This window comes from Balaenoptera borealis (genome assembly GCF_965194805.1).
Source record: "Balaenoptera borealis genome assembly, chromosome: 1".
NCBI classification, from domain to species: domain Eukaryota; kingdom Metazoa; phylum Chordata; class Mammalia; order Artiodactyla; family Balaenopteridae; genus Balaenoptera; species Balaenoptera borealis.
The window spans coordinates 23,051,879-23,075,213 of NC_138860.1; positions in this window are offsets into that span (position 1 = coordinate 23,051,879).

The window sequence follows — 23,335 nt, forward strand, 5'->3', positions numbered from 1 at the left end:
GGTAATTTCGTAGGCTAACGAGTGGGTATCAGCAGATACTGAGGGAAGTGTGACCATGGCATGTTAATGATGGATTAAATGAAACATTGCATTGTTCTATTATTATTGTGTGAAGCTGTGTGTAAGAGAAGAGGCTGAGTTTAAGGAGGCAGAGTGTCCCAAGGAGATTAAGGTGTTCTACAGTTTTGGGATCTTGCCTTGCAAATGAGTCCCATTTGGCCAGAGGCAAAATGTTATTCTCTTTTATTATATTGTTCTATCTCCCCCACCCCCAACCTGTCTCATGCTGCATAGCCCTTCACAGTCCTCTGACCAAGATTAGATTGGTTAAATTCAAGACTGGTTAAAAACTTTCATCTACTCCTTGATGCCAAAAAAATTAATAATTCAGAAAATAAGGAACTTAGTACTAGTTTTCATATTAACTGGATGGGTCTTAGCAGCACTATTCATAGTAAGCTCAAACTGGAAACTACCCATATGCTCATCAGCAGAAGAATAAATCAATTATCGCATATTTGCCCAATGGAATTCTACATGTCAATAAGAATGAATGATCTACAACTTCTTGCTACCATATGGATGAATATCACATGCATAATATTGAACCAAAGGAGCTGGTCCCAAAAGGGAACATACCATGTGAGTCTATTTATAGACAAAGAATACATGAAAACCAATCTGTCCTGTTAGAAGCAAGAAGCTTATCTTTTTAGTTAGTAGTAACCAAAAGACAACACACAAGGGGCTTCCTAGGTATATGTAATATTTTACTTTTGAATTTGAGTGCTGGGTACACAGGTATATTCTGTTCAGTCCGTGAAAATTCATCAAGCTGTTCACTTAGTAGTCTTTGTCTGTATCTCTATTTCAATTTAAAAATCCAAAACTCTTACTGGATGGATTTTCAAAATAATAACTTTTACAAAGAGACTTAGCAAACTATAACCTATATACATCTGGGACCCCAGATGGATCAGTCTTGGTACAAACACAGTCCAACAAAGAAATAGAGGTTAACAAGCAAAAGTAATTCAAAAGTATATTGGTCTTTTCTCTCCATTCTCCTCTTCTACTGCTCTCTTCTAGAGCCTCTTGTTTGCTCAAGTGCAATCTCCTCTTTCCTTCCAGCTCATCGTTGAGTTCCAGGCCCTCGTGGCTGTTCCCCTGACTCTCTCCTGCTTTTCCAGTCTTGTCTATTTCAGTTCATTCTCCCTCCCCCACTTTGATATTCTTAACCCCACACTATGCTTCTTCTGTATTAAGATGGAATAAAATAAGCTATACTAAGCCATAATCATAAGTCTTTGGAGGAAAGCATTCTGAAGGTCAAGTGAAAAAGTTGGGTCGTAATGACTTTTAAAGGTCTCATCTTATCAAGGGAAGCAACAACGGGGGATTACAAGGCCTTATTGTGTAGAAATATCATGCATGTTGTTTGATATAAATCAGAGGGAAAAATGAGTTTGCTCATGACCTTTGGGTGAGAGAAGATAATCACTAGTATAGTAAGCACTTGCAAATTAATGAGAAGAAAAAGACAAGGAGTAATACGATGAAGGCAGCAAAAAGAAAAAGATGAAACAAAACACAGTTATATGCATAAGGTGAGATGAAATAAATTAAAAGTCAATCCTTGCCTGGGCTAGAGCAGTTATTTTCTAATTGCTCTCTCTGCCACAGTTGGACCTGTCACATACTCATCCTTCACAGCAGAGCCATGGCAACCTATTCAGAACAGAAATCTGACCGCTATACTTTTCCCCAGGTGCCCCAGCCCTGTCCCCTGAGTCATCCACTGTATGAAGCCCAAGCCTGCTATGCAAAAGTCTACCTACCTTATAAGCTTACCTTCTGCCATGCTTCTTCTCCATGTTGAAACCTATTGCTTTTCTTCCCTTTCTTCTGGGAATTGCTACCCCTACACACACACATGGTTACCTTGCAAGTGGTGGTGTTCACCTCTGGCCACAGTTGATATGTTCTGGGATAGGTACTTGACCAAATAGGGACCATTTCAGTTCCTTCTCTGAATCGCACCTCCTCTGCTGCAGTTGGTTGGTCCAGAAGTGAACACCTGGCCAAAGTGGGTGAATTATAATCCTTCTCTAGAACATTTTTGGATTGGAAGAGAGAAGGAGAAATAAGTGTTTTTCAGTAGTTCAAGCTATAATATTTAAATTTCAAGAACCATGTCGGTGATGTTTCCTGACATCTGGAACAGAGACACAGAGATACCATGAGGAGAATGAGAGACTAGGAGGGAGAGAGAGAAATGAGGGAGAGACAGAGACAGAGATATCAGAAAAAAGCAGAGCTGAAAGCCAGTGTTCAGGTTCTTGTTTATATCCGTTTCTAAAGGCCTGCAGTTTCCTTGGAATCTACAGGATAGCCCAGTATCCTTAGCATAAACTTCTGTTCCTTTTAACCAAGAGTCCCATTACTTCTAAAATTAACAAATTGCTTTTACTTCTTCACATTAAGGTCCAATGGTGTGCTGGTAAACTGGCTTTCTAATAAACAAAAAGGTCCTTATTTGTAGCATTTGCCAACTTCCATGGTATAAATATTCCTACTATAGCCAACTTCAAGCTACCAAAGTTTTAACAACTGGAAATTCTTTTTTTTTTTAATTTATTTTATTGAAGTATAGTTGATTTACAATGTTGTGTCAATTTCTGCTGTACAGAAAAGTGATTCGGTTATACATATATACATTCTTTTTCATTTTTTTTTATTATGGTTTATCACAGGATATTGAATATAACAACTGGAAATTCTTGAACGTCTCCAACCAGCTCTAGCAAAAGAGCCAGCACCGCATACCACTGCAGTTCAACCAAGTTTCTCACCTCCCTGTCTTTGTTCATGGTGTTCTCTTATCTTATAATGCCATCCCATCAGCTCTCTTCTTTGGCCTCATTACTTCCTCAATGCTCATTTCCTGCACCACCTCTTCTAGGAAGCCTTCTCAAACCCCCTCCATGCTCCCTTAGCTCCCTTTGTTTGCCACTGTTATTGTACTCACAACATTAAGCTAAAGTTTATGTGAGGACTGTGTGCCCCTCCAGTTCACAAATACCCATCTTAATCCTCTCTGTAGCCCCTGTGCCAACCCAGAGCTTGCTATACAGGACTGATGAGGAAGAGATTCGGATAGTTCTGGGTGCTGAATGGCAGGAGATCCCTGGCTGAGACAGTGCAGCAAGGCTCTGAGTGGTCAGAGCTCAGCGTGAGACCTTAGGGGACCCAGCAGTGTGGAGGCTCAACTAGCCTCAGCCCTGGATGATGCTTCAGGTCAAGACAGCTCTACTGAAACTGATGGGGGCATTAACGAATCCAGTAAATAAATAATTATCAGCTGGAGCTTGACTATTATCCTGGGAAAATGGCCATAGTCACAATAAAAATATCACCAGACCTCCCGAGGATAATCAGACTCTAGGTGTTAAAAAATCAGCCTTTGTGGCTAAATACATAGGATAAAAGAAGTAATACTGCTCAGTTCCCAAACCTACCCACCTTCAAGGGCCGTCTGTAGCCCCACCTCACCTGTGAGGCTGTGGCAGGCTAGTCTGATTTACACTGGCTCTATTTTCTAAGGTCTTAGGACTTTTATTTATAGCGTTCAGTTGCCAGTGAATCATGAGTTGATTACTAGTATTTAGATAATTCAATTTATGTTTTTACAAAACAATTTTTTGCATAGCTCCCCATAACTGTCAGGTTTTTTAAAGATAGGAGCCATGATTATATCTTTCTATATATAGTATTCCTTGGTGTGTCTCACCTGGCACTGGAATCAGGTTTTCTCCTTGAATGCTCACCTGGGCTAATGCTGAAGCGCCTCCTCTTCATGAGGAGTGGACAGCTGAGGGCCTGGAGGCCAAGGAGCTGAAAATAGTGTTCACGTAGGCTCATTCATGTGGCTAAAATTTTTGAAATATGAGTTGGTTCTTCCTTCATATCTCAATTGAGTGTTATATGAGACCCCTAAACTGTGCCCAATTACTGGTTAGATGGAATGATTAATTCTACATGAGAGCAGAATTCCCTTTAGGCCTCACACAGATGCTACATTATGATAAGGTAGCTTAAACTCATGGTCTTAGTTCTGAAGAGCATTTCAGAGGGACGGGCCCTTTGTTCCTTAGTCATGCTAATTATAAAAAATAATCACAACCAGAGACTTTTACCTTAGGTGAGACCTTTGCACAGGTGGGCTTTTGTCAGGATCTGCTTAAGAAGAAATAATGAGACAGAGTGAGTGAATCAGTGATCATAAACCAAAAGCATTGTTGGAAAATAGAGATCATAAACCAAAATGACCTTGTTGACGAGGTCATTTTCCAAAGTGATGACATCATCTTCACACTTGCAATCTAGTGATAGATTGAAGGGCTTCTTCTTTGTAGCATTTATCTCCAGAGCTTGCCTAGTCATTGCCTTGACAAAGCCCACATGTGACAACAGAAGGGTCACTGTGTTATTCTGCCTGGTGCCAAAAACTCTGCCTCTGTGCACCAGTGCTGAATCGAATCTTGGAGACAGAGTTTTGGGTGAAGTAGAAAAGAAGAGCTTTACTGCTTTGCCAGGCAAAGGGGGACACAGCAGACTTGTGCCCTGAAAAACTGTGTCTAAACCCGGGAAGATTTGGGGAGGAGTTTTATAGCAATGGTTCAAGGGCCGAGTTGCTAATAAGGATTAGGGTGTGCACAGGGCCTGCACTCCTTTAATCTGGCCTCAGGTGGTTTCCTGATGAGATTCTCCAGGTTATCAAACTATGACCTTCTCCGGAATGAAGAATGCTAGTATCTTCGATTTGTTGGGGGTTTTAGTTCTGTAGAAGAGCTCAAAGATATTGATATGTGTATCCCTTGAGGGGGAACCAGAACCCTGCCCCAAGGCTGCACTATTGTTTCTTGACTGCTCCTCCCTTGTCTCTGCATCCCCTCCTTTCCCTGATTAACAACTGTTTGAACCTGTCCTTTGGAACTCAGGGAAGGTCATGGAGGCTGGAGTCTATTCCCAACAAACAAGAAATGGGAGATGCAGAAAGGCTTCCATGCCCAGGAGACCCACAGGGTCCCGCTCGGTTTCATGCCCCACACACAGCCAAGGTTGGGGGCAGGTGGTAGAGCCACTCTCTAGTGTATCTTGGAAGCTGAAACTCACACATGGAGTGTCTATACTGCATTTGGATCGCTTAGGTTAACTGGAAAACGTAATCAGGCCAGCAGTGTAGTGGGCTTTCCCAGTGGGGTGATGCCCCTCTAACCACAGACATTCCGCTGGCGTGAAGGTGAATGAGTCTTGAGCCTTGACCATCATCAGACCTTCACTTGCACAAGTGCCCCTTCTACGCTGCCTCTAAGTGCTCTGAGAGAACTTTAAAGGGAGAGAAGGCAAATTTTCTTTGATTATAAACCTGGGGGATATAAGGCAGCAAGTGCTGCCTCCTTACCTGAGTTCAATATTCATTTGTTCAGGGAGTATTTACGGAGAGGTATCCATGTGTGGACACCATGTCAGGGAGAGAGTCAATTCATTGTGAGAGAAACAGAAACAGCCCCAGTGTTTGTGGCTTTCAGCCCAGTGAACAAATATTCACACAAATCAGTGTTTACTTTGTTGGTTTGTTACTCCTTTCCACCTCAGGTTGGGATCCAGGATGGGGACTAGACCCATTTCATCTCTACATCCCAGCACCCAGCCCAGAGTCTGGAGGAGTGGGTGCTGAGAAGTTTGCTGAATGGCCCATTCTCAGGTTAATGTCAGCTTTTGCGAGGGAGGCTCTTGGGTCCCTGCACCGTGGCTAGTGGTCAAGACAGCGGTCCTGACAAGATGCTCTTGTCTGAAGTGGCCTTTGGTGGAGGAGCTGAGGAGAGACATGGATTTCCTCTCAGAGCTCAGATCCTTTGGCCACTCTGGGATGGGGGTAGCCTCTCTCCTCCTGACTGTACTACAAGCTGGTGACCAAAAGGAATATGCTCTGAGCCTGCAGTAGTTACAGGAGTGAGGCTGTGAGTACTACCAACCCAGCCCCTGCTAGGACTCGGGTCATCACGAGGTGTCCCTGTGGCTCTGAGAGGACCGCTCTCCTCAGGATGACCGAGGCGGAGGCTGAGGGGGTTGGAAGAGATGACACACATGCAGAGTGCTTAGTACCGACGGATGCTGGTCAGTGACAGCGGCCATTAACCAAGGGGGGAGGCGACTGTGCCCCAGAACACAGGCCGTCTGAGGTGTCCCACAAGCCTGACCCCAAATGAAGTGAGAACTAGATTTCCCTCATCCCATTCTGGATTCCGATTTCTGCCAAGACTGCTTAATTTAAATGTCCCAAAGCAAGTTATGGACAGGAGCCTTAAAGCCCAGTGATTTATAATCACAAGGTTCCAGCTTCAAGGATTTTCTTACCATGTGTTTTACCTGCAGTGTTCCTTGAAAAAAAGCCAGCTTAGGCCCAGCGCCCTCTGCTGGTGGTGTGGACACCTGCTCGGCATGCCTGTGAGAAAGGGCGGGGCAAGACACTGCTGAGATTCCTTCTCAGGCCACCATGTCGTGTTTAATTTAATTAAAAATTAAACAATCAACAGAGGTGATCTCTGGGATCCCACTGGATCCAACAAAGGAGTGACGGGGAGCTGATGAGGGCAGAAACGGCTCTGAGCATCCTCTGAGCGGCAGGCTGGGTCACCCCCCCAGTCCCAGCTCCTCCCCCTGAGTCCCCTCAGCTCACTGCCACCAAGCCCTGTTTGTCTCCTTCACTGGTTGGGGCCCTCAGAGGGCAGGCACAATGTTTATTAGTCTCTCCAGCCTAGGACATAGCTGGTACTGAATAAACATTTGATGGAAAGGCTCAATGCCATCCCATGCTGTTTCCATAGCAAACAACTAAGTCCAGAAAATTTACAAGGCTTGGTTGGGTCCTCAGAGCGGTGCTGCTCCGCTGCTTTCTGTGGCCATAGCCGGAAATGTTCCAGCCCAGGGCAGCAAAGGCAAAAGAGTTTAGGTTTGTAAAGCATCGCCTAAAATGTTTAACACATATCAGGTGCTCAAAAATGATTGCCATGGCTGGTGATATTGCTATTCCTATGTACTTTGTAGTGATGTGGGAGATTCCAATGAGTTAGAAAATTTTAATTCTTAAATTTTCTTACTGTTACCTATAGTCTTAATAGAAAAATAACTCAGAGTTATCATGAAATGGAATAAAGCAATTTCAAAATGACATAAATAATTTTGTTTTTACCCTCTGATAAATTGCTTTACATTCTTGGGTTTTGGTTTCTTTAGGAGGAGAATGATGGAGTACATGATTGCTCCAACATGCTGTGATTCCACACACAAGATCATATAATACAAACCTAACGTAGGCAGTCCCAGCTTCTTGCAAACTTGCATTTCACCTATTCACTTATTTAGTTCTGCATATATATAGTATAAATAAATTAATAAATGAATTAAAATATATATATTACAGACTTATTGTACTTGACCAATTTATAAGCTTCAGCCTCTAGGTTCAGCCTCTAATTTACCAGTTTTCTGGTTTCTCTTAGGAAACCGAGTCAGCGTTTCATCTTACCATCATTATATCCCCATCTAGTGGTAGGAAAAGCCAATTGCAAGTCTATAAATTTTTCTCCCTGCATTCTTGGTCCTCAGGAAAAATGAGTAAAGTATAAATGAATGAGGATGAGCTGAGGATGAATATGCCAAGTCAATTCATGATTTGAGTTCTTAGTTGGCTCTTGAAATAAAATGACAGATATAGATTGAAGAATTGGATGAGTTTTTTAGGCTGGAAATATATCACACACTAAAGTTCTGAATTGAGAAGAAAGCAAGTTTGGCATTCTTGGGCCAAGAAAACAGTTGTCTGGGTAGAGTGGACGGTCCCTGTCGGGCAACTGGGAAAAGCTAATGTAATGACTGGTAGGGACCTGGAACGGTGGGCAGGAGAGTTTAGTTCTGACACGATGGTTTCCTAGGATGGCAAATCTCTCTGTTACTGAATCAGCAGCACGAGTCAGTGGGGTCCCCAGTAACATTCTCAAAAACAGTGTGAACCTGAATTCTTTCTCTCCGGGCTTAGAGACAACTGACTGGCGTTTTTCTTAATGGTTCTCATAGAGTTGTCACCCTCATCCCTGCTTTTGTGAAGGCTGTGTGGTAGGGGGGTTAAATGTGTGAGTTTGGGAATCAGATAAGTCACCTTGTGTTCTTGAGAAAGGTATTAACTTCAGTTTTCTCATTTGTAAAATTGCAGGAGGGTGCTGTGTGCAGGCAGGGGTAATACGTACTCCATAGGGTTGATATGAAGATTAAATGATGTAGCGTGTGCAGAGAGCCTACTATAATGCCTGGTACAAAATAGGTGCCCAATAAGCAAAATCATTATTAGTGCCTTTCTTTCACCCTCATGGATCACTTTATTTCCCTCCCTTCTGTACCTCTGAATTGCTAATTTTTACTAAGATCTCTTTTGTGTCATACTTGTGTAAGAGGATGTTAAACACAAGAAGACATTCTGCCAGGATGAGGCACCTACAGCAGGAAAAGGCTGGAGATACTTTGTTGGAAACAGAACCTGGGCTGCTGATGGGGGCAAAGAGCTTGTAACCAGGGGACTGTGGTCTCCAGGAAGGGGGTCTTGGAGGAACCCCTAAAAGTCCCCGGCTACACCCAGAGGGTCTTTCTGTTGCTCAGCTCCCTTCCAACCCCCTTAATCACTCTGGAGGGGCTCCACAATTCAGCTCATGAATGAGGTAGAGAGTGAGAAAAAGAAAAGTCCAACTCCCAGAGCGTCCTGGGTGGCTGGGAGGGGGAAGAAACTTTAAATTGAATGAGAGTGTGGAGTTTTGATATTAGACTGGACTGAGCATATTATTACCCGAAACCTATTGTTACTGGAGAGTAACTGAAAAAGCTTTGGTCTCAACCCAAGATCTAATCCGGGGGACAGGTGGGGTGGTAGGGCTAATGGATTCCTAGAGACAGGTTTAAAGGGAGTGTGTGCCCTCGGAGCCCAGCTCATGTGATAAGCTGGTAGCAGACAGAGCCCAGACTTGTTAGCTTTGCTCTGGGTTTAGGATTGGCTCTTATCCCAGGAGCACTATGGTGACCTGACTCTGTTATAATAACATAAATCTTCATGTATCAGGAATTGTTGTGCACAATCCTGCCTGGAAATGTAAAGGTGAACAGACTTGATTATTCATTGATGTTTTGGGAGCCTGCACTGTAATAGGCAGTTAGTACAACAGAAAAAAAAGGCTTTGGGCATGTCAGTCTTAGCTCAAATCCAGCCCCATTAGCTCCCATCTGCATACTATGTGCATAACATTTAACTTCTCTGAGCCTTGGTTTCTTCACCTGTACAATGGGTGTTATCCCTGGGTACCCTGGAAGAGTCATGAAGTGTCAATGAAGTAATGGATTCAAGTAGTGCAGTTCCTAACTTGGTACCATCAGTAAGTGTGGCTGTTATCACTCTGTTCAGGGCAGAAGTGAAACACTGTGGGTGACAGAATAATGCACAGTCTCTGTCTTCAAAGAGCTTCTATTCTGGAAATGGGGTAGATTGAATGTGTGCCTATGTAACTCATGCTGCCAGTCTTTGATGAGGGCTACATATTTACCAAGGTCTTCACTGATTTCTTTATAGACAAGATGATTAATTAGGGTTGGATGTCAATATTGTTTGGTGAATTTGCAGCTGAATAAAGGCTAAATCCGAAGAATCTTTAATTAATGGGTGTGATGCAAATGGCAGAATTGGGCAAGAATGACCTTGGGAACTCCCTCTACTTTGTCTGGACAACAATCCAGCTGGGATTTGGGGCACCTTTTCTCCAGTGGTACGTGGGAAGTGCTCCTGGCATCCTCCCATGAGGAGATGGGGCTGCAGCATCCGATGGGTCTGAGGTCTGCAGGTGCTGGCCGCCTGCTTCTGCAGGGAGCTCCTAAGAACAGCTGGCACCCATATCCAGACTGCCAGGTGACCAATAAGGTTATTTTCAGACTTCCCCTGAAAGAAGGGAAAGCAGTTTGGGGCCAGGTCCCTGCCCTGGAACACAAAACCACATGGTGAGGTCACCTGTAATGCCCTGACCCCACCCCCCTCTCATAAGAACAATGGGAGGAAGAAAGACCTATACTTTCTTTTTCTTGCTGACCCTCATTTTGTATGTTTCCTCCTATTTCTAGCAAAGTCCATTCTTTACCCTCTCTATATTTTACTATGAAATTCACCCAAGCTCTGGAACATGACTGAAAGAAACTGACTTACACGACAATGGGTTAGTTTTAACCAGATAGGGGGTTTCTTACCATCTACCACTGTAACAGTGCTCTGCTAAGTGGTTTGACCTAGGTAAAGATTTAGAAGGCAAGCTGCTCAGATCTCTAGGGGATATGAAGCTGGGGGAAGGATGGGTAGAGATAGAGAATACCTGGACGGCAGAGTCAAAATTCTAAAAGATCTCAACAAATACACGAAAGAGAAAGTACAACAAGGTCAAATATAAATTTATTTAGGTTAAAAATATTATAAAGTATAAATGGGAGAACTTATCTTAATAGAGGTTCATGTGAAAAATACCTGAAAGTTTAGTAGACCCAAGCTCCAAATGAGCCAATAGTATAATGCAGTTGACAAAGAAGCTAATTCAATCTCAGGTGTTGGGAAGAACAGGAACAGTTAGTTCCCCAAGTTCACTGGCTGGCCCAGATCTGGAATATCCTACACTGTTCTGGGAGCCATGTTTTATAAAGGCCAGTGACAACCTGATGTAGAGTAAGAATAATAGTGTAGGATCTTATGAAGAAGTGTTTAAAGAACTGAAGATATTTAGTTTGAAGAAGGCAAGATATCATTATCACATAATGGCTTTCTTAAAAAATTTGAAGGGCTGTTATCCAACCACTCAATAAAACATCCATGGTTATACTGAAGAAAAACGTAGATTTTGTTTTTCATGGAGCAGAACTAGTACAAATTGGTGAAAGTCATAGGAAAATGATTGTCAGAGCCAAACACAAAACAAAATAAAAAACAAGCAAAAACTCATTTATTTTTCCAAAAATGTGACAATATTCTTCACAGAGACGTGCCCTCCCCAGTGCCGAGGTCATGAAAGTAGAGCATGGGGGCTGGGCCTCACAGAGGAGAGTCCTGGAAGGGTGGTCTCTGAGCTGTGCCAAGTGCTTTTGTGGCAGAGACTGCTAGTTGCCTGCCCAATGTACGTTCTCCCTTTCTTTTTAAAATACAGAACCATGATTCTATATGAGGCAACAATATACCTGGCCAAAAATTATATTTCCCAATCCCTTCCAGTTAAGTGGGGTCCCATATCTAAGTTCAGGACAAAGAGTTGTGAATGGAAGCATTTTGTGGGACTTCTGGGAGGGGTCATTAAGGAGAATTGATTATCTGGGAAGTACACTTTTTTGCCCTTTCTCCTTTCTGCTGCTTGGAGTATAGATGCAATGGCTGGCACTCCAGCAGCCGTCTTGAACCATGATATGACATTGAGTATAGAAGCTATGCTCCAGGATGGTAGCACAGAAAGGTAAAAAGAACATGAGTAACTGGTGATGACAGAGCTGATGTTCAGTACATATCTATTAGGTGTTTATTATGCTCCAGGGAGTGTTCTAGGCACTTGGTGAACAAAACATAGTGTCTGCCCTCATAGATCCTAAACAAGTGAGGGAGCCCGGGATGCCTGCTACATTATACAAACTCTAGGGGTAGGGAGGCACTTACATGGAATGAAATGGGGCCCTCTGAAGTCGTACAAAGGGGTAGTCCTTATGGGAACTTACATGGTAGTAGTGTACATATAATCTTGATTAGATAGACAAGAACACTGAGATGTACAGATATTCAGTTATTTCCCAAGATTACTCAAAGAATGATCAGGTTGGAATTCAACCCTAAGTGTGACTCCAAGCTCACTTTCTTAACCATTTATCTCAACTTGTTCATGGGCAGTAAGAGAAGGGTAGGAGCACACTCAGAGAAACATAAAGAGAACCAGGAGAATGTGACATTTAGAAGAGAAGGGGGCAGAGAATTACAAGAAAGAGGAGGGGTAAAGAGAAGTTAAGGAAGACGAGGACTGATAACAGGCAACAGGATTTAGAGAGTGCTCATTCTTGACCTTTAAGAGATCAATTTTAGTAAGACTATTCCTAGCTTACTTTAATTCTCTAAACCACAGTCTTTTTCCTCTCATAACAGGTTTACAAAATCTTTCATTTTTATATGTCTATTATTGAGATTTATGTTAAAAATAGATTTCAGCAACTGTTCAGTAGTATAATTATTTCTATGACGTCAGTAGTACATCCAGTATCAATTTCTTTTGTTGTCAGTCTACCAAATGCCACCAAGAATTGCACATTGTGCAGTGGTGGCAGTTGTTTTGCAGACATTTAAGTATAGAACTGGGATGTTTTTCACAAACAACTTCTTAAATTCACATCCATGGACCTGAAAGGTGTTTGTGCAACATATGCTTCTTTTTCTTCAACTGTAGAGTAATAAATAACATTGTCAAAATCACTGCTGAGAAGTTTACATTCTCATTTTATTTCTGGGGGTATGGAGATTATGTTTCTAAAAATGTTTCCTCCTATGAATTTGTCTTCAAATTTCAGAAGATAAGTGCCCTTTTGATTGTCAAGGAACTGTGGTAGGTTGTAAACATCCCCAGGAACTCTTAAGCTTTGAAAGATATTTCCTAAAATAGTTTGAGTTTGAAAGATAAAATGGAAGGAGAGGAAAGGTAAGTCATAAACTATCTGCTACTCTTCTTCAACCCCATCATGTCTTCTCCCATGCTTCTCACTGTTTTCCTCACCTCTGTATGCTGACCCTAGCCAATGAAAAAAGGGATAGTTTATTTTCATACGCAGCAATGAAAATGAAAGTTCTTCAGCATAGCAGGGGTTAATGCCATGAAGTATTTCTTGGAAGACAAAGACAACAATTATTCTGGGTTTGATGAATAAGGAGCAGAGCAGTGTTAATAACATGCCACGAGCCCAGGAGATAAGAAATGAATAAGTGTGGAAAGAGATACTTGTTTTCTTCTGAAGGGCTTGTGAAAGGGCTGTGTTATGTAAATGTGCCCTGTGGGTGTATAATAGACATGGGCAGTGAGATAAACTCTGTCCTGAGAATGGAACCCACGTCAGACTGCCTCTCTGGCTGTGATTACTTCCCACAATGATGATTGATTTGGTAGAGTCTAGGTGGGGATAAGTTGATCAAACCAGGAGTGAAAAGTATTATTGAGACCCTGGCCTTTGCCACTGCACATGTGCTTGCAGCCAGCCACTATCAATTCACAGACAACCAGCCCTTGCAGACAAATGTGTATGCCTCTGGCTTCAGCCACCACTGTCAATTGCCCTGGTCCCTTGCCACTGGACCTGGAGGTACCACCAAAGACTCCAACAGCCTTTGTAGCCACTGTGGACTCCCCATGGTTCTTGCCACCAAGGACCATGCCAAAGATTACAATGTCATGGACAACAGCTGCCTGAGCTGACAAGATACCATGCCCCTCCATGGACCTGGAGCCATCACATGCCCCCACGCTTGGCACCCCTCACCACTAAACCTGGGGCCAGTACACACTCCAGCATGTCCCTACCCTTTACCCTGCAAGTAAAGTTCTTTCCTTACTGAAATCAGTCCATAACGTCTGGAAGAGGTGACTGCATCTTCAAATGCACAGACACCTATGGTAGGTTATTGAGTCATGAAGAATCAAGGAAATATAACACCACCAAAGGAGGCCAACAAACTAGTAACTGACCCCAAAGAAATGAAGATCCACAAATTGCCTGACAAAGGATTTAGAACAATTCAAAAGAAGCTCAGGGAGCTACGAGAAAACACAGATAAAAAATTTAATAAAATCAGGAAAACAACACAAGAATTAAATGAAGAGTTCAACAAAGAGATAGTAAACAAAAAAGAACCAAACAGAAAGTGTGGCACTGAAGAATACAATGACTGAACTAAAAAAAAGGAGTGGAAAGCTTCAACTATAGAACTGATCAGGCAGAAGACAGATTCAATGAACTCTAGGACATATCACCTGAAATTATCCAATCAGAAGAGAAAAAAGCAAAAAGAATGAAAAGGGATGAAGAAAGCCTCTGAGACTTAGGGGACACCATCAAGTGAGACCACATTTGCATTACAGGAGTCCCAGAAGAAGAAGAGAGAGAAAAGGGCAGAAAGCTATTTAAAGAAATGATGGCTGAGAATTTCCTAAATCTGGGGAGAGATATGGACATCCAGGTACATGAGGGTTAAAGGTCCCCAATCAGTGTCAACCCAAAAAAGACTTTATTGAGATATATTTTTAAAAAATATTTATTTATTTCATTTATTTTGGCTGTGATGGGTCTTAGTTGCGGCTGGTGGGATCTTTGCTGTGGCACGTGGGAATCTTTAGTTGTGGTATGCATGCAGGATCTAGTTCCCCAACCAAAACTATCAACAATCAAAGAGAAAGAGAGAATCTTGAAAACAGCAGGAGAAAAGAAGTTCATCGCATACAATGGAACCTCCATAAGGTTATCAGGGGACTTCTCAGCAGAAACCTTGCAGGCCAAGAGAGTGAGTAGGATGATATATTCAAAATGCTGGGAAAAAAACCTGCCTAGTTACATCAACAGTTCTGTTTCATTTTTGTAAGTTGTGAGTAAATACTCAAGCTTTGAAAGATAAACATTGTACTATTTCAGTCATTTTCCTAATGATTCCATGTGAGCAATCTCATTTAATCTTCAGGACAACCCCATTATTATCCTCATTTATCTATGTATTCAGAAGAACCGAGGAGTGGAGACTTTAAATATCTTCCCTATCGTCCCAGAACTGTAATTATCTGAAACCAGATTTAACTAGGCAGCCTGACTTCAGAGGCCATGCATTCAACCATTCAGAGCTAGTTTCAAACCCAGGCCTGTCTGAGACCTTCAATCCTACACTATCTAGATTTTTTTCTTGGGATATGGAAAGAAGGGATGCTTTGGGCTTGAATAGGATTCTGGAGATAGTTTCAAGGCTTGATAATTTTGCTGGGGCCTTATGCTATATACCTTTTTTTCTGTTGGGAATTAAATAATCAATCTTAGGGAAAAAATGATGACTTTTTTCAGTGAGAAATTCGGCCACAACTTTATGTCATATTTATGAGAAAGGGCTACAATGTAAGTTAATACCAGCTTGAATGCACTTTGGACTATTTGTTACCAGAGTCAGAGAAATAAACTTCATTTTTCAGTGTATGCCCCAAGATGTGGGCACAGTAGATTAGTACCCACCAGGCACCCTTGTACAGGGAGGGTAAGAAACAGTATTGGAAAAAATCAAGGATTCTCATGAATAGATCTTGGTAGACTGTGTTTCTGCTAGCAGAGGCACCTGAGTAGAGATCCCCATCAGTGGCTCCACACAACTTCAGAGCCAAACTGGTGGCCCCATCTAGTTGCAGAGCTCAGTTGGCAGTTCTGCCTGATTTGGGTCTCCAGCCAGCGGCCTGACCAGGCCATGGAGTCCGTCCTAGAGCCCTGCCTGGGTAGGAAGGCAAGTCATCAACCCAGCCCACCAGCTGAGCATAGCCTCCAGCCCTGCCAAATGAGGAAGCGTGGCCAGACAGTGGGCAGCAGTGGACCACATCCTACAGCCCAAGGAAGCAACTCAGCAGCCCTGCCCAACTGCTGAGAAAGGCAGAAGGAGGAGACCACTTCCTCAAATGCACAGATGGCAACATAAGTATATAAGGATCACCAAGAATCAGGTAAACGTGACACCACCAAAAAAAACGAATATATCCAATAACTGACCCTAAGGAAATGGAGATCTATGAACAGTCTGATAATGAATTCAGAATAATCCTTTTAAAGAAATTCAGTGAATTACAAGAAAACACAGATAGACAACTAAACTAGATTAGGAAAACAAAGCATACACAAAATGAATATTTCAACAAAGAAATAGAAACCATTAAAGAAAACCCATAGAAATACTAGAGCTGAAAAATAATGACTGAACTGAAGGATTCAATAGAGATCTTTGTTAGCAGACTCAACCAAGCAGAAGATGAATCAGTGAACTTAAAGACAGATCATTTGAAATTATCCAGTCAGAGGAGCAAAAAGAAAAATAAAAATGAAAAAGTGTGAAGAAAGCGTATGTGAATTACAGGACACCATCAAGAAAAAGAAATCTATGAATTATTGGAGTCCCAGAAGAAGAGAGGGAGATATCATCTGTTAGAATCGCTATTATCAAAAGGACAAGAGATAAGTGTTGGTGAGGAATTGGAGAAAAGAAAACACTTGTGAACTGTTGGTGGGAATGTAAATTGGTACAGCCATTATGAAAAATAGTATGGAGTTTCCTCAAAAAATTAAAAATAGAACTACCATATCATCTAGCAATCCCACTTCTTGCTTTATAGCCAAAGGAAATAAGGTCAGTATATCAAAGAGATATCTGCATTCCTATGTTCACAGCAGCATTATTCACAGTAGCCAAGATATGGAAGCAACCTATGTGTCTGTCAACAGATTAATGGATAAAGAAAATGTGATATGTATCACATTTTATATACATCATATTATATACATATATAATAAACATATGTGTATATATACACACACACACACACACACACACACAATGGAATATTATTTAGTCTTAAAAAATGAGGAAATCCTGCCACTTATGACAACATGGATGAATCTAGAGGAAATTTTGCTAAGTAAGATAAGTCAGACACAGAAATACAAATATTGCATGTCACTTATATGTGGAATCTAAAAAAAAAAAAAGTGAAACTCATAGTAACAGAGAGTAGAATGACAGTTATACAGGTCCAGGAGTGAAGGAAAGGGAAGATACTGATCAAAGGGTACAAACTTTCAGTTATAAGATGTATAAACTTTTGGAGACCATATGTACAGCATGGTGACTATAGTTAATAATAATATATCGTATACCTGAAATTCACTTAGAGAGTAGATCTCAAGTGTTCTCACCAAATTCAAAAAAATGGTAACCATGGGTAGTGATGAATATGTTAACTAGTTAGATTGTGGTAATCATTTCACAATGTATACAATGTATCAAAATATTATGGTGCACACCCTATGTATATACAATCTGTCAAAAATAAATAAATAAAATTTTAAAGTACTATTGAATTTAGGATGGAATTTTCTGGGATTTTGTTGTTGGTTTTCTTTTTATCATTTCAGCCAGCAGGGTTACAGGTAAGTCTCTCTTTTACTAGTAAAGAGGAATATAACCAGCAAAGCCTGCTGCTGTTTAGCCTGCTGACTGCTGCACTGGGAGGTGGGGTTCCTTTGCTATGAGGGCAGGTTTAGTGAGAGGAGAAAGGGAGGAATAATCTCATGTCTTCCTTAAGTCGGACACTAGGTACATTGATGTACGTACCTCGTTTAATCTTCACGGCTCTGAGATATACATTATTAGATCTTCTCCATTTTTAGATTAATGACTGGAATATCAAAGAGATTAATAATGTTCTTATGGTCACACTGTTAGAGTTCAGCCAGAACTTAGTTTTTTTCTCCTTACTTTTATTTTATTTTTTTATTATTTTATTTATTTTTTAACATCTTTATTGGAGTATAATTGCTTTACAATGGTGTGTTAGTTTCTGCTTTATAACAAAGTGAATCAGCTATACGTATACATATATCCACATATCTCCTCCCTCTTGCGTCTCCCTCTCACCCTCCCTATCTGCCCTCTCTAGGTGGACACAAAGCACCGAGCTGATCTCCCTATGCTGTGTGGCTGCTTCCCACTAGCTATCTATTTTACTTTTGGTAGTGTATATATGTCCATGCCACTCTCTCACTTTGTCCCAGCTTACCCTTCCCCCTCCCAGTGTCCTCCAGTCCATTCTCTACATCTACATCTTTATTCCTGTCCTGCCCCTAGGGTCTTCAGAACCATTTTTTTCTTCTTTTTTGAGATTCCATATATATGTGTTACCATACAGTATTTGTTTTTCTCTTTCTGACTTATTTCACTCTGTCTAACAAACTCTAGGTCCATCCACCTCACTAAAAATAATTCAATTTCATTTCTTTTTATGGCTGAGTAATATTCCATTGTATATATGTGCCACATCTTCTTTATCCATTCATCTGTAGATGGACACTTAGGTTGCTTCCATGTCCTGACTATTGTAAATAGTGCTGCAATGAACATTGCGGTACATGACTCTTTTTGAATTATGGTTTTCTCAGGGTATATGCCCAGTAGTGGGATTGCTGGGTCATATGGTAGTTCTATTTTTAGTTTTCTAAGGAACCTCCATACTGTTCTCCATAGCGGCCGTATCAACTTACATTCCCACAAATAGTGCAAGAGGGTTCCCTTTTCTCCACACCCTCTCCAGCATTTATTGTATGTAGATTTTTTGATGATGGCCATTCTGACTGGTGTGAGGTGATATCTCACTGTAGTTTTGATTTGCATTTCTCTAATGATTAGTTATGTTGAGCATTCTTTCATGTGTTTGTTGGCAATCTGTATATCTTCTTTAGAGAAACGTCTATTTAGGTCTTCTGCCCATGTTTTGATTGGGTTGTTTGTTATTTTGAAATTGAGCTGCATGAGCTACTTGTACATTTTGGAGATTAATCCTTTGTCAGTTGCTTCGTTTGCAAATATTTTCTCTCATTCTGAGGGTTGTCTTTTCGTCTTGTTTATAGTTTCCTTTGCTGTGCAAAAGCTTTTAAGTTTCATTAGGTCCCATTTGTTTATTTTTGTTTTTATGTCCAATTCTCTCGGAGGTGGGTCAAAAAGTATCTTGCTGTGATTTATATCATAGAGTGTTCTGTCTATGTTTTCCTCTAAGAGTTTTATAGTGTCTGGCATTACATTTAGGTCTTTAATCTATTTTGCATTTATTTTTGTGAATGGTGTTAGGGAGTGTTCTAATTTCATTCTTTTACATGTAGCTGTCCAGTTTTCCCAGCACCACTTATTGAAGAGGCTGTCTTTACTCCACTGTATATTCTTGCCTCCTTTATTAAAGATAAGGTGACCATATGTGTGTGGGTTTCTCTCTGGGTTTCTATCTTGTTCCATTGATCTATATTTCTGTTTTTGTGCCAGTACCATACTGATTTGATTACTGTAGCTTTGTAATATAATCTGAAGTCCAGGAGCCTGATTCCTCCAGCTATTTTTTCTTTCTGATGATCGCTTTGGCTATTCGGGGTGTTTTGTGTTTTCATGCAAATTGTGAAATTTTTTGTTCTAGTTCTGTGAAAAATGCCATTGGTAGTTTGATAGGGATTGCATTGAATCTGTAGATTGCTTTGGGTAGTATAGTCATTTTCACAATGTTGATTCTTCCAATCCAAGAACATGGTATATCTGTCCATCTGTTTGTATCATCTTTAATTTCTTTCACCAGCGTCTTATAGTTTTCTGCATACAGGTCTTTTGTCTCCTTAGGTAGGTTTATTCCTAGGTATTTTATTCTTTTTGTTGCAATGGTAAATGGGAGTGTTTCCTTAACTTCTCTTTCAGATTTTTCATCATTAGTGTATAGGAATGCAAGAGATTTCTGTGCATTAATTTTGTATCCTGCTACTTTACCAAATTCATTGATTAGCTCTAGTAGTTTTCTGGTAGCATCTTTAGGAGTCTTTATGTATAGTATCATGTCATTTGCATACAGTGACAGTTTTGCTTCTTATTTTCCAATTTGGATTCCTTTTATTTCTTTTTCTTCTCTGATTGCTGTGGCTAAAACTTCCAAAACTATGTTGAATAATAGTGGTGAGAGTGGGCAAGCTTGCCTTGTTCCTGATCTTAATGAAAATGGTTTCAGTTTTTCACCATTGAGAACAATGCTGGCTGTGGGTTTGTTATATATGGCCTTTATTATGTGGAGGTAAGTTTCCTGTATGCCTACTTTCTGGAGTGTTTTTATCATAAATGGGTGTTGAATTTTGTCAAAAGCTTTTTCTGCATCTATTGAGATGATCATATGGTTTTTAATCCTTAAATTTGTTAATCTGGTGTACCACATTGATTGATTTGCATATATTGAAGAATACTTGCATTCCTGGGATAAACCCCACTTGATCATGTTGTATGATCCCTTTAATGTGCTGTTGGATTCTGTTTGCTAGTATTTGTTGATGATTTTTGAATCTATGTTCATCAGTGATATTGGCCTGTAGTTTTCTTTCTTTGTGACATCTTTGTCTGGTTTTGGTGTCAGGGTGATGGTGGCCACGTAGAATGAGTTTGGGAGTGTTCCTCTCTCTGCTATATTTTGGAAGAGTTTGAAAATAGTAGGTATTAACTCTTCTCTAAATGTTAGATAGAATTCGCCTGCGAAGCCATCCATCTGCTATATTTTGGAAGAGTTTGAGAAGAATAGGTGTTAACTCTTTAAATATTTGATAGAATTCGCCTGTGAAGCCATCTGGTCCTGCACTTTTGTTTCTTGGAAGATTTTTAATCACAGTTTCAATTTCAGTGCTTGTGATTGGTCTGTTTATATTTTCTATTTCTTCCTGGTTCAGTCTTGGAAGGTTGTTCTTTTCTAAGAATTTGTCCATTTCTTCCAGGTTGTCCATTTTATTGGCATAGAGTTGCTTGTAGTAGTCTCTCATGATCCTTTGTATTTCTGCAGTGTCAGTTGTTACTTTCCTTTTCATTTCTATTTCTACTGATTTGTCTTCTCCCTTTTTTTCATGATGAGTCTGGCTAATGGTTTATCAATTTTGTTTATCTTCTCAAAGAAACAGCTTTTAGTTTTATTGATCTTTGCTACCATTTCCTTCACTTCTTTTTCATTCATTTCTGATCTGATCTTTATGATTTCTTTCCTTTTGCTAACTCTGGGGTTTTTTTGTTCTTCTAATTGCTTTAGGTGTAAGGTTAGGTTGTTTATTTGAGACGTTTCTTGTTTCTTGAGGTAGGATTGTACTGCTATAAATTTCCCTGTTAGAACTGCTTTTGCTGCATCCCATAGGTTTTGGGTTGCCGTGTTTTCATTGTCATTTTTTTCTAGGTATTTTTTGATTTCCTCTTTGATTTCTTCAGTGATCTCTTGGTTAGTTAGTAGTGTATTGTTTAGCCTCCATGTGTTTGTATTTTTTACAGATTTTTTCCTGTAATTTATATCTAGTCTCATAGTGTTGTAGTCAGAAAAGATACTTGATATGATTTCAATTTTCTTAAATTTACCAAGGCTTGATTTGTGACCCAAGGTATGATCTATCCTGGAGAATGTTCCATGAGCACTTGAGAAGAAAGTGTATTCTGTTGTTTTTGGATGGAATGTCCTATAAATATCAAATAAGTCCATCTTGTTTAATGTATCATTTAAAGGTTGTGTTTCCTTATTTATTTTCATTTTGGATGATCTGCCCATTGGTCAAAGTGGGGTGCTAAAGTCCCCTACTATGATTGTGTTACTGTTGATTTCCCCTTTTTTGGCTGTTAACATTTGCCTTATACATTGAGGTGCTCCTATGTTGGGTGCATCAATATTTACAATTGTTATATCTTCTTGGATTGATCCCTTGATCATTATGTAGTGTCCTTCTCTGTCTCTTGTAATAGTGTTTATTTTAAGGTCTATTTTTTCTGATATGAGAATTGCTACCCCAGCTTTCTTTTGATTTCCATTTGCAAGGAGTATCTTTTTCCATCCCCTCATTTTCAGTCTGTATGTGTCCCTAGGTCTGAAGTGGGTCTCTTGTAGATAGCATATGTATGGGCCTTGTTTTTGTATCCATTCAGCCAGTCTATGTCATTTGGTTGGAGCATTTAATCCATTTACATTTAAGGTAATTATCGATATGTATGTTACTATGACCATTTTCTTAATTGTTTTGGGTTTGTTATTGTAGGTCTTTACCTTATCTTGTGTTTCCTGCCTAGAGAAGTTCCTTTAGCATTTGTTGTAAAACTGGTTTAGTGGTGCTGAATTCTCTTAGCTATTTCTTGTCTGTAAAGGCTTTAATTTCTCTGTCAAATCTGAATGAGATCCTTGCTGGGTAGAGTAATCTTGGTTGTAGGTTTTTCCCTTTTATCACTTTAAATATGTCCTGCCACTCTCTACTGGCTTGCAGAGTTTCTGCTGAAAGATCAGCTGTTAACCTTATGGGGATTCCCTTGTATGTTATTTGTTGCTTTTCCCTTAATGCTTTTAATATTTTTCCTTTGTATTTAATGTTTGATAGTTTGAATAATATGTGTCTTAGTGTGTTTCTCCTTTGACTTATCCTTTACGTGACTCTGTGCTTCCTGGACTTGATTGGCTATTTCCTTTCCTATATTAGGGAAGTTTTCAACTATAATCTCTTCAAATATTTTCTTAGTCCCTTTTTTTTTCTCTTCTTCTTCTCGGACCCCTATAATTTGAATGTTGGTGTGTTTAATATTGTCCCAGAGGTCTCTGAAACTGTCCTCAATTCTTTTCATTCTTTTTTCTTTATTCTGCTCTGCGGTAGTTATTTCCACCATTTTATCTTCCGGGTCACTTATCCGTTCTTCTGCCTCAGTTATTCTGCTATTGATTTCTTCTAGAGATTTTTAATTTCATTTATTGTGTTGTTCATCATTGTTTGTTTGCTCTTTAGTTCTTCTATGTCTTTGTTAAACGTTTCTTGTATTTTCTCCATTCTATTTCCAAGATTTTAGATCATCTTTACTATCATTACTCTGAATTCTTTTTCAGGTAGGCTGCCTATTTCCTCTTCATTTGTTTGGTCTGGTGGGTTTTTACCTTGCTCCTTCATCTGCTGTGTATTTCTCTGTCTTTTCATTTTGCTTAGCTTACTGTGTTTGGGGTCTCTGTTTCACAGGCTGCAGGTTTGTACTTCCCATTGTTTCTGGTGTCTGCCTCCAGTGTGTAAGGTTGGTTCAGTGGGTTTTGTAGGCTTCCTGGTGGAGGGGACCGGTGCCTGAGTTCTGGTGGATGAGGCTGGATCTTATCTTTCTAGTAGGCTGGATTGCGCCCAGTGGTGTGTTGGGGTGTCTGTGAACTTATCATGATTTCAGCCAGCCTCTCTGCTAATGGGTGGGGTTGTGTTCTTGTTTTGCTATTTGTTTGGCATAGGGTGTCCAGCACTGTAGCTTGCTGGTTGTTGAGTGGAGCTAGGTCTTCACGTTGAGATGTAGATCTCTGTGAGATCTTTTGCTGTTTGATATTACGTGGGGCCGGGTGGTCTCTGGTGGACCAATGTCCTGAACTTGGCTCTCCCACCCAAAGGCTCTGGCCTGACA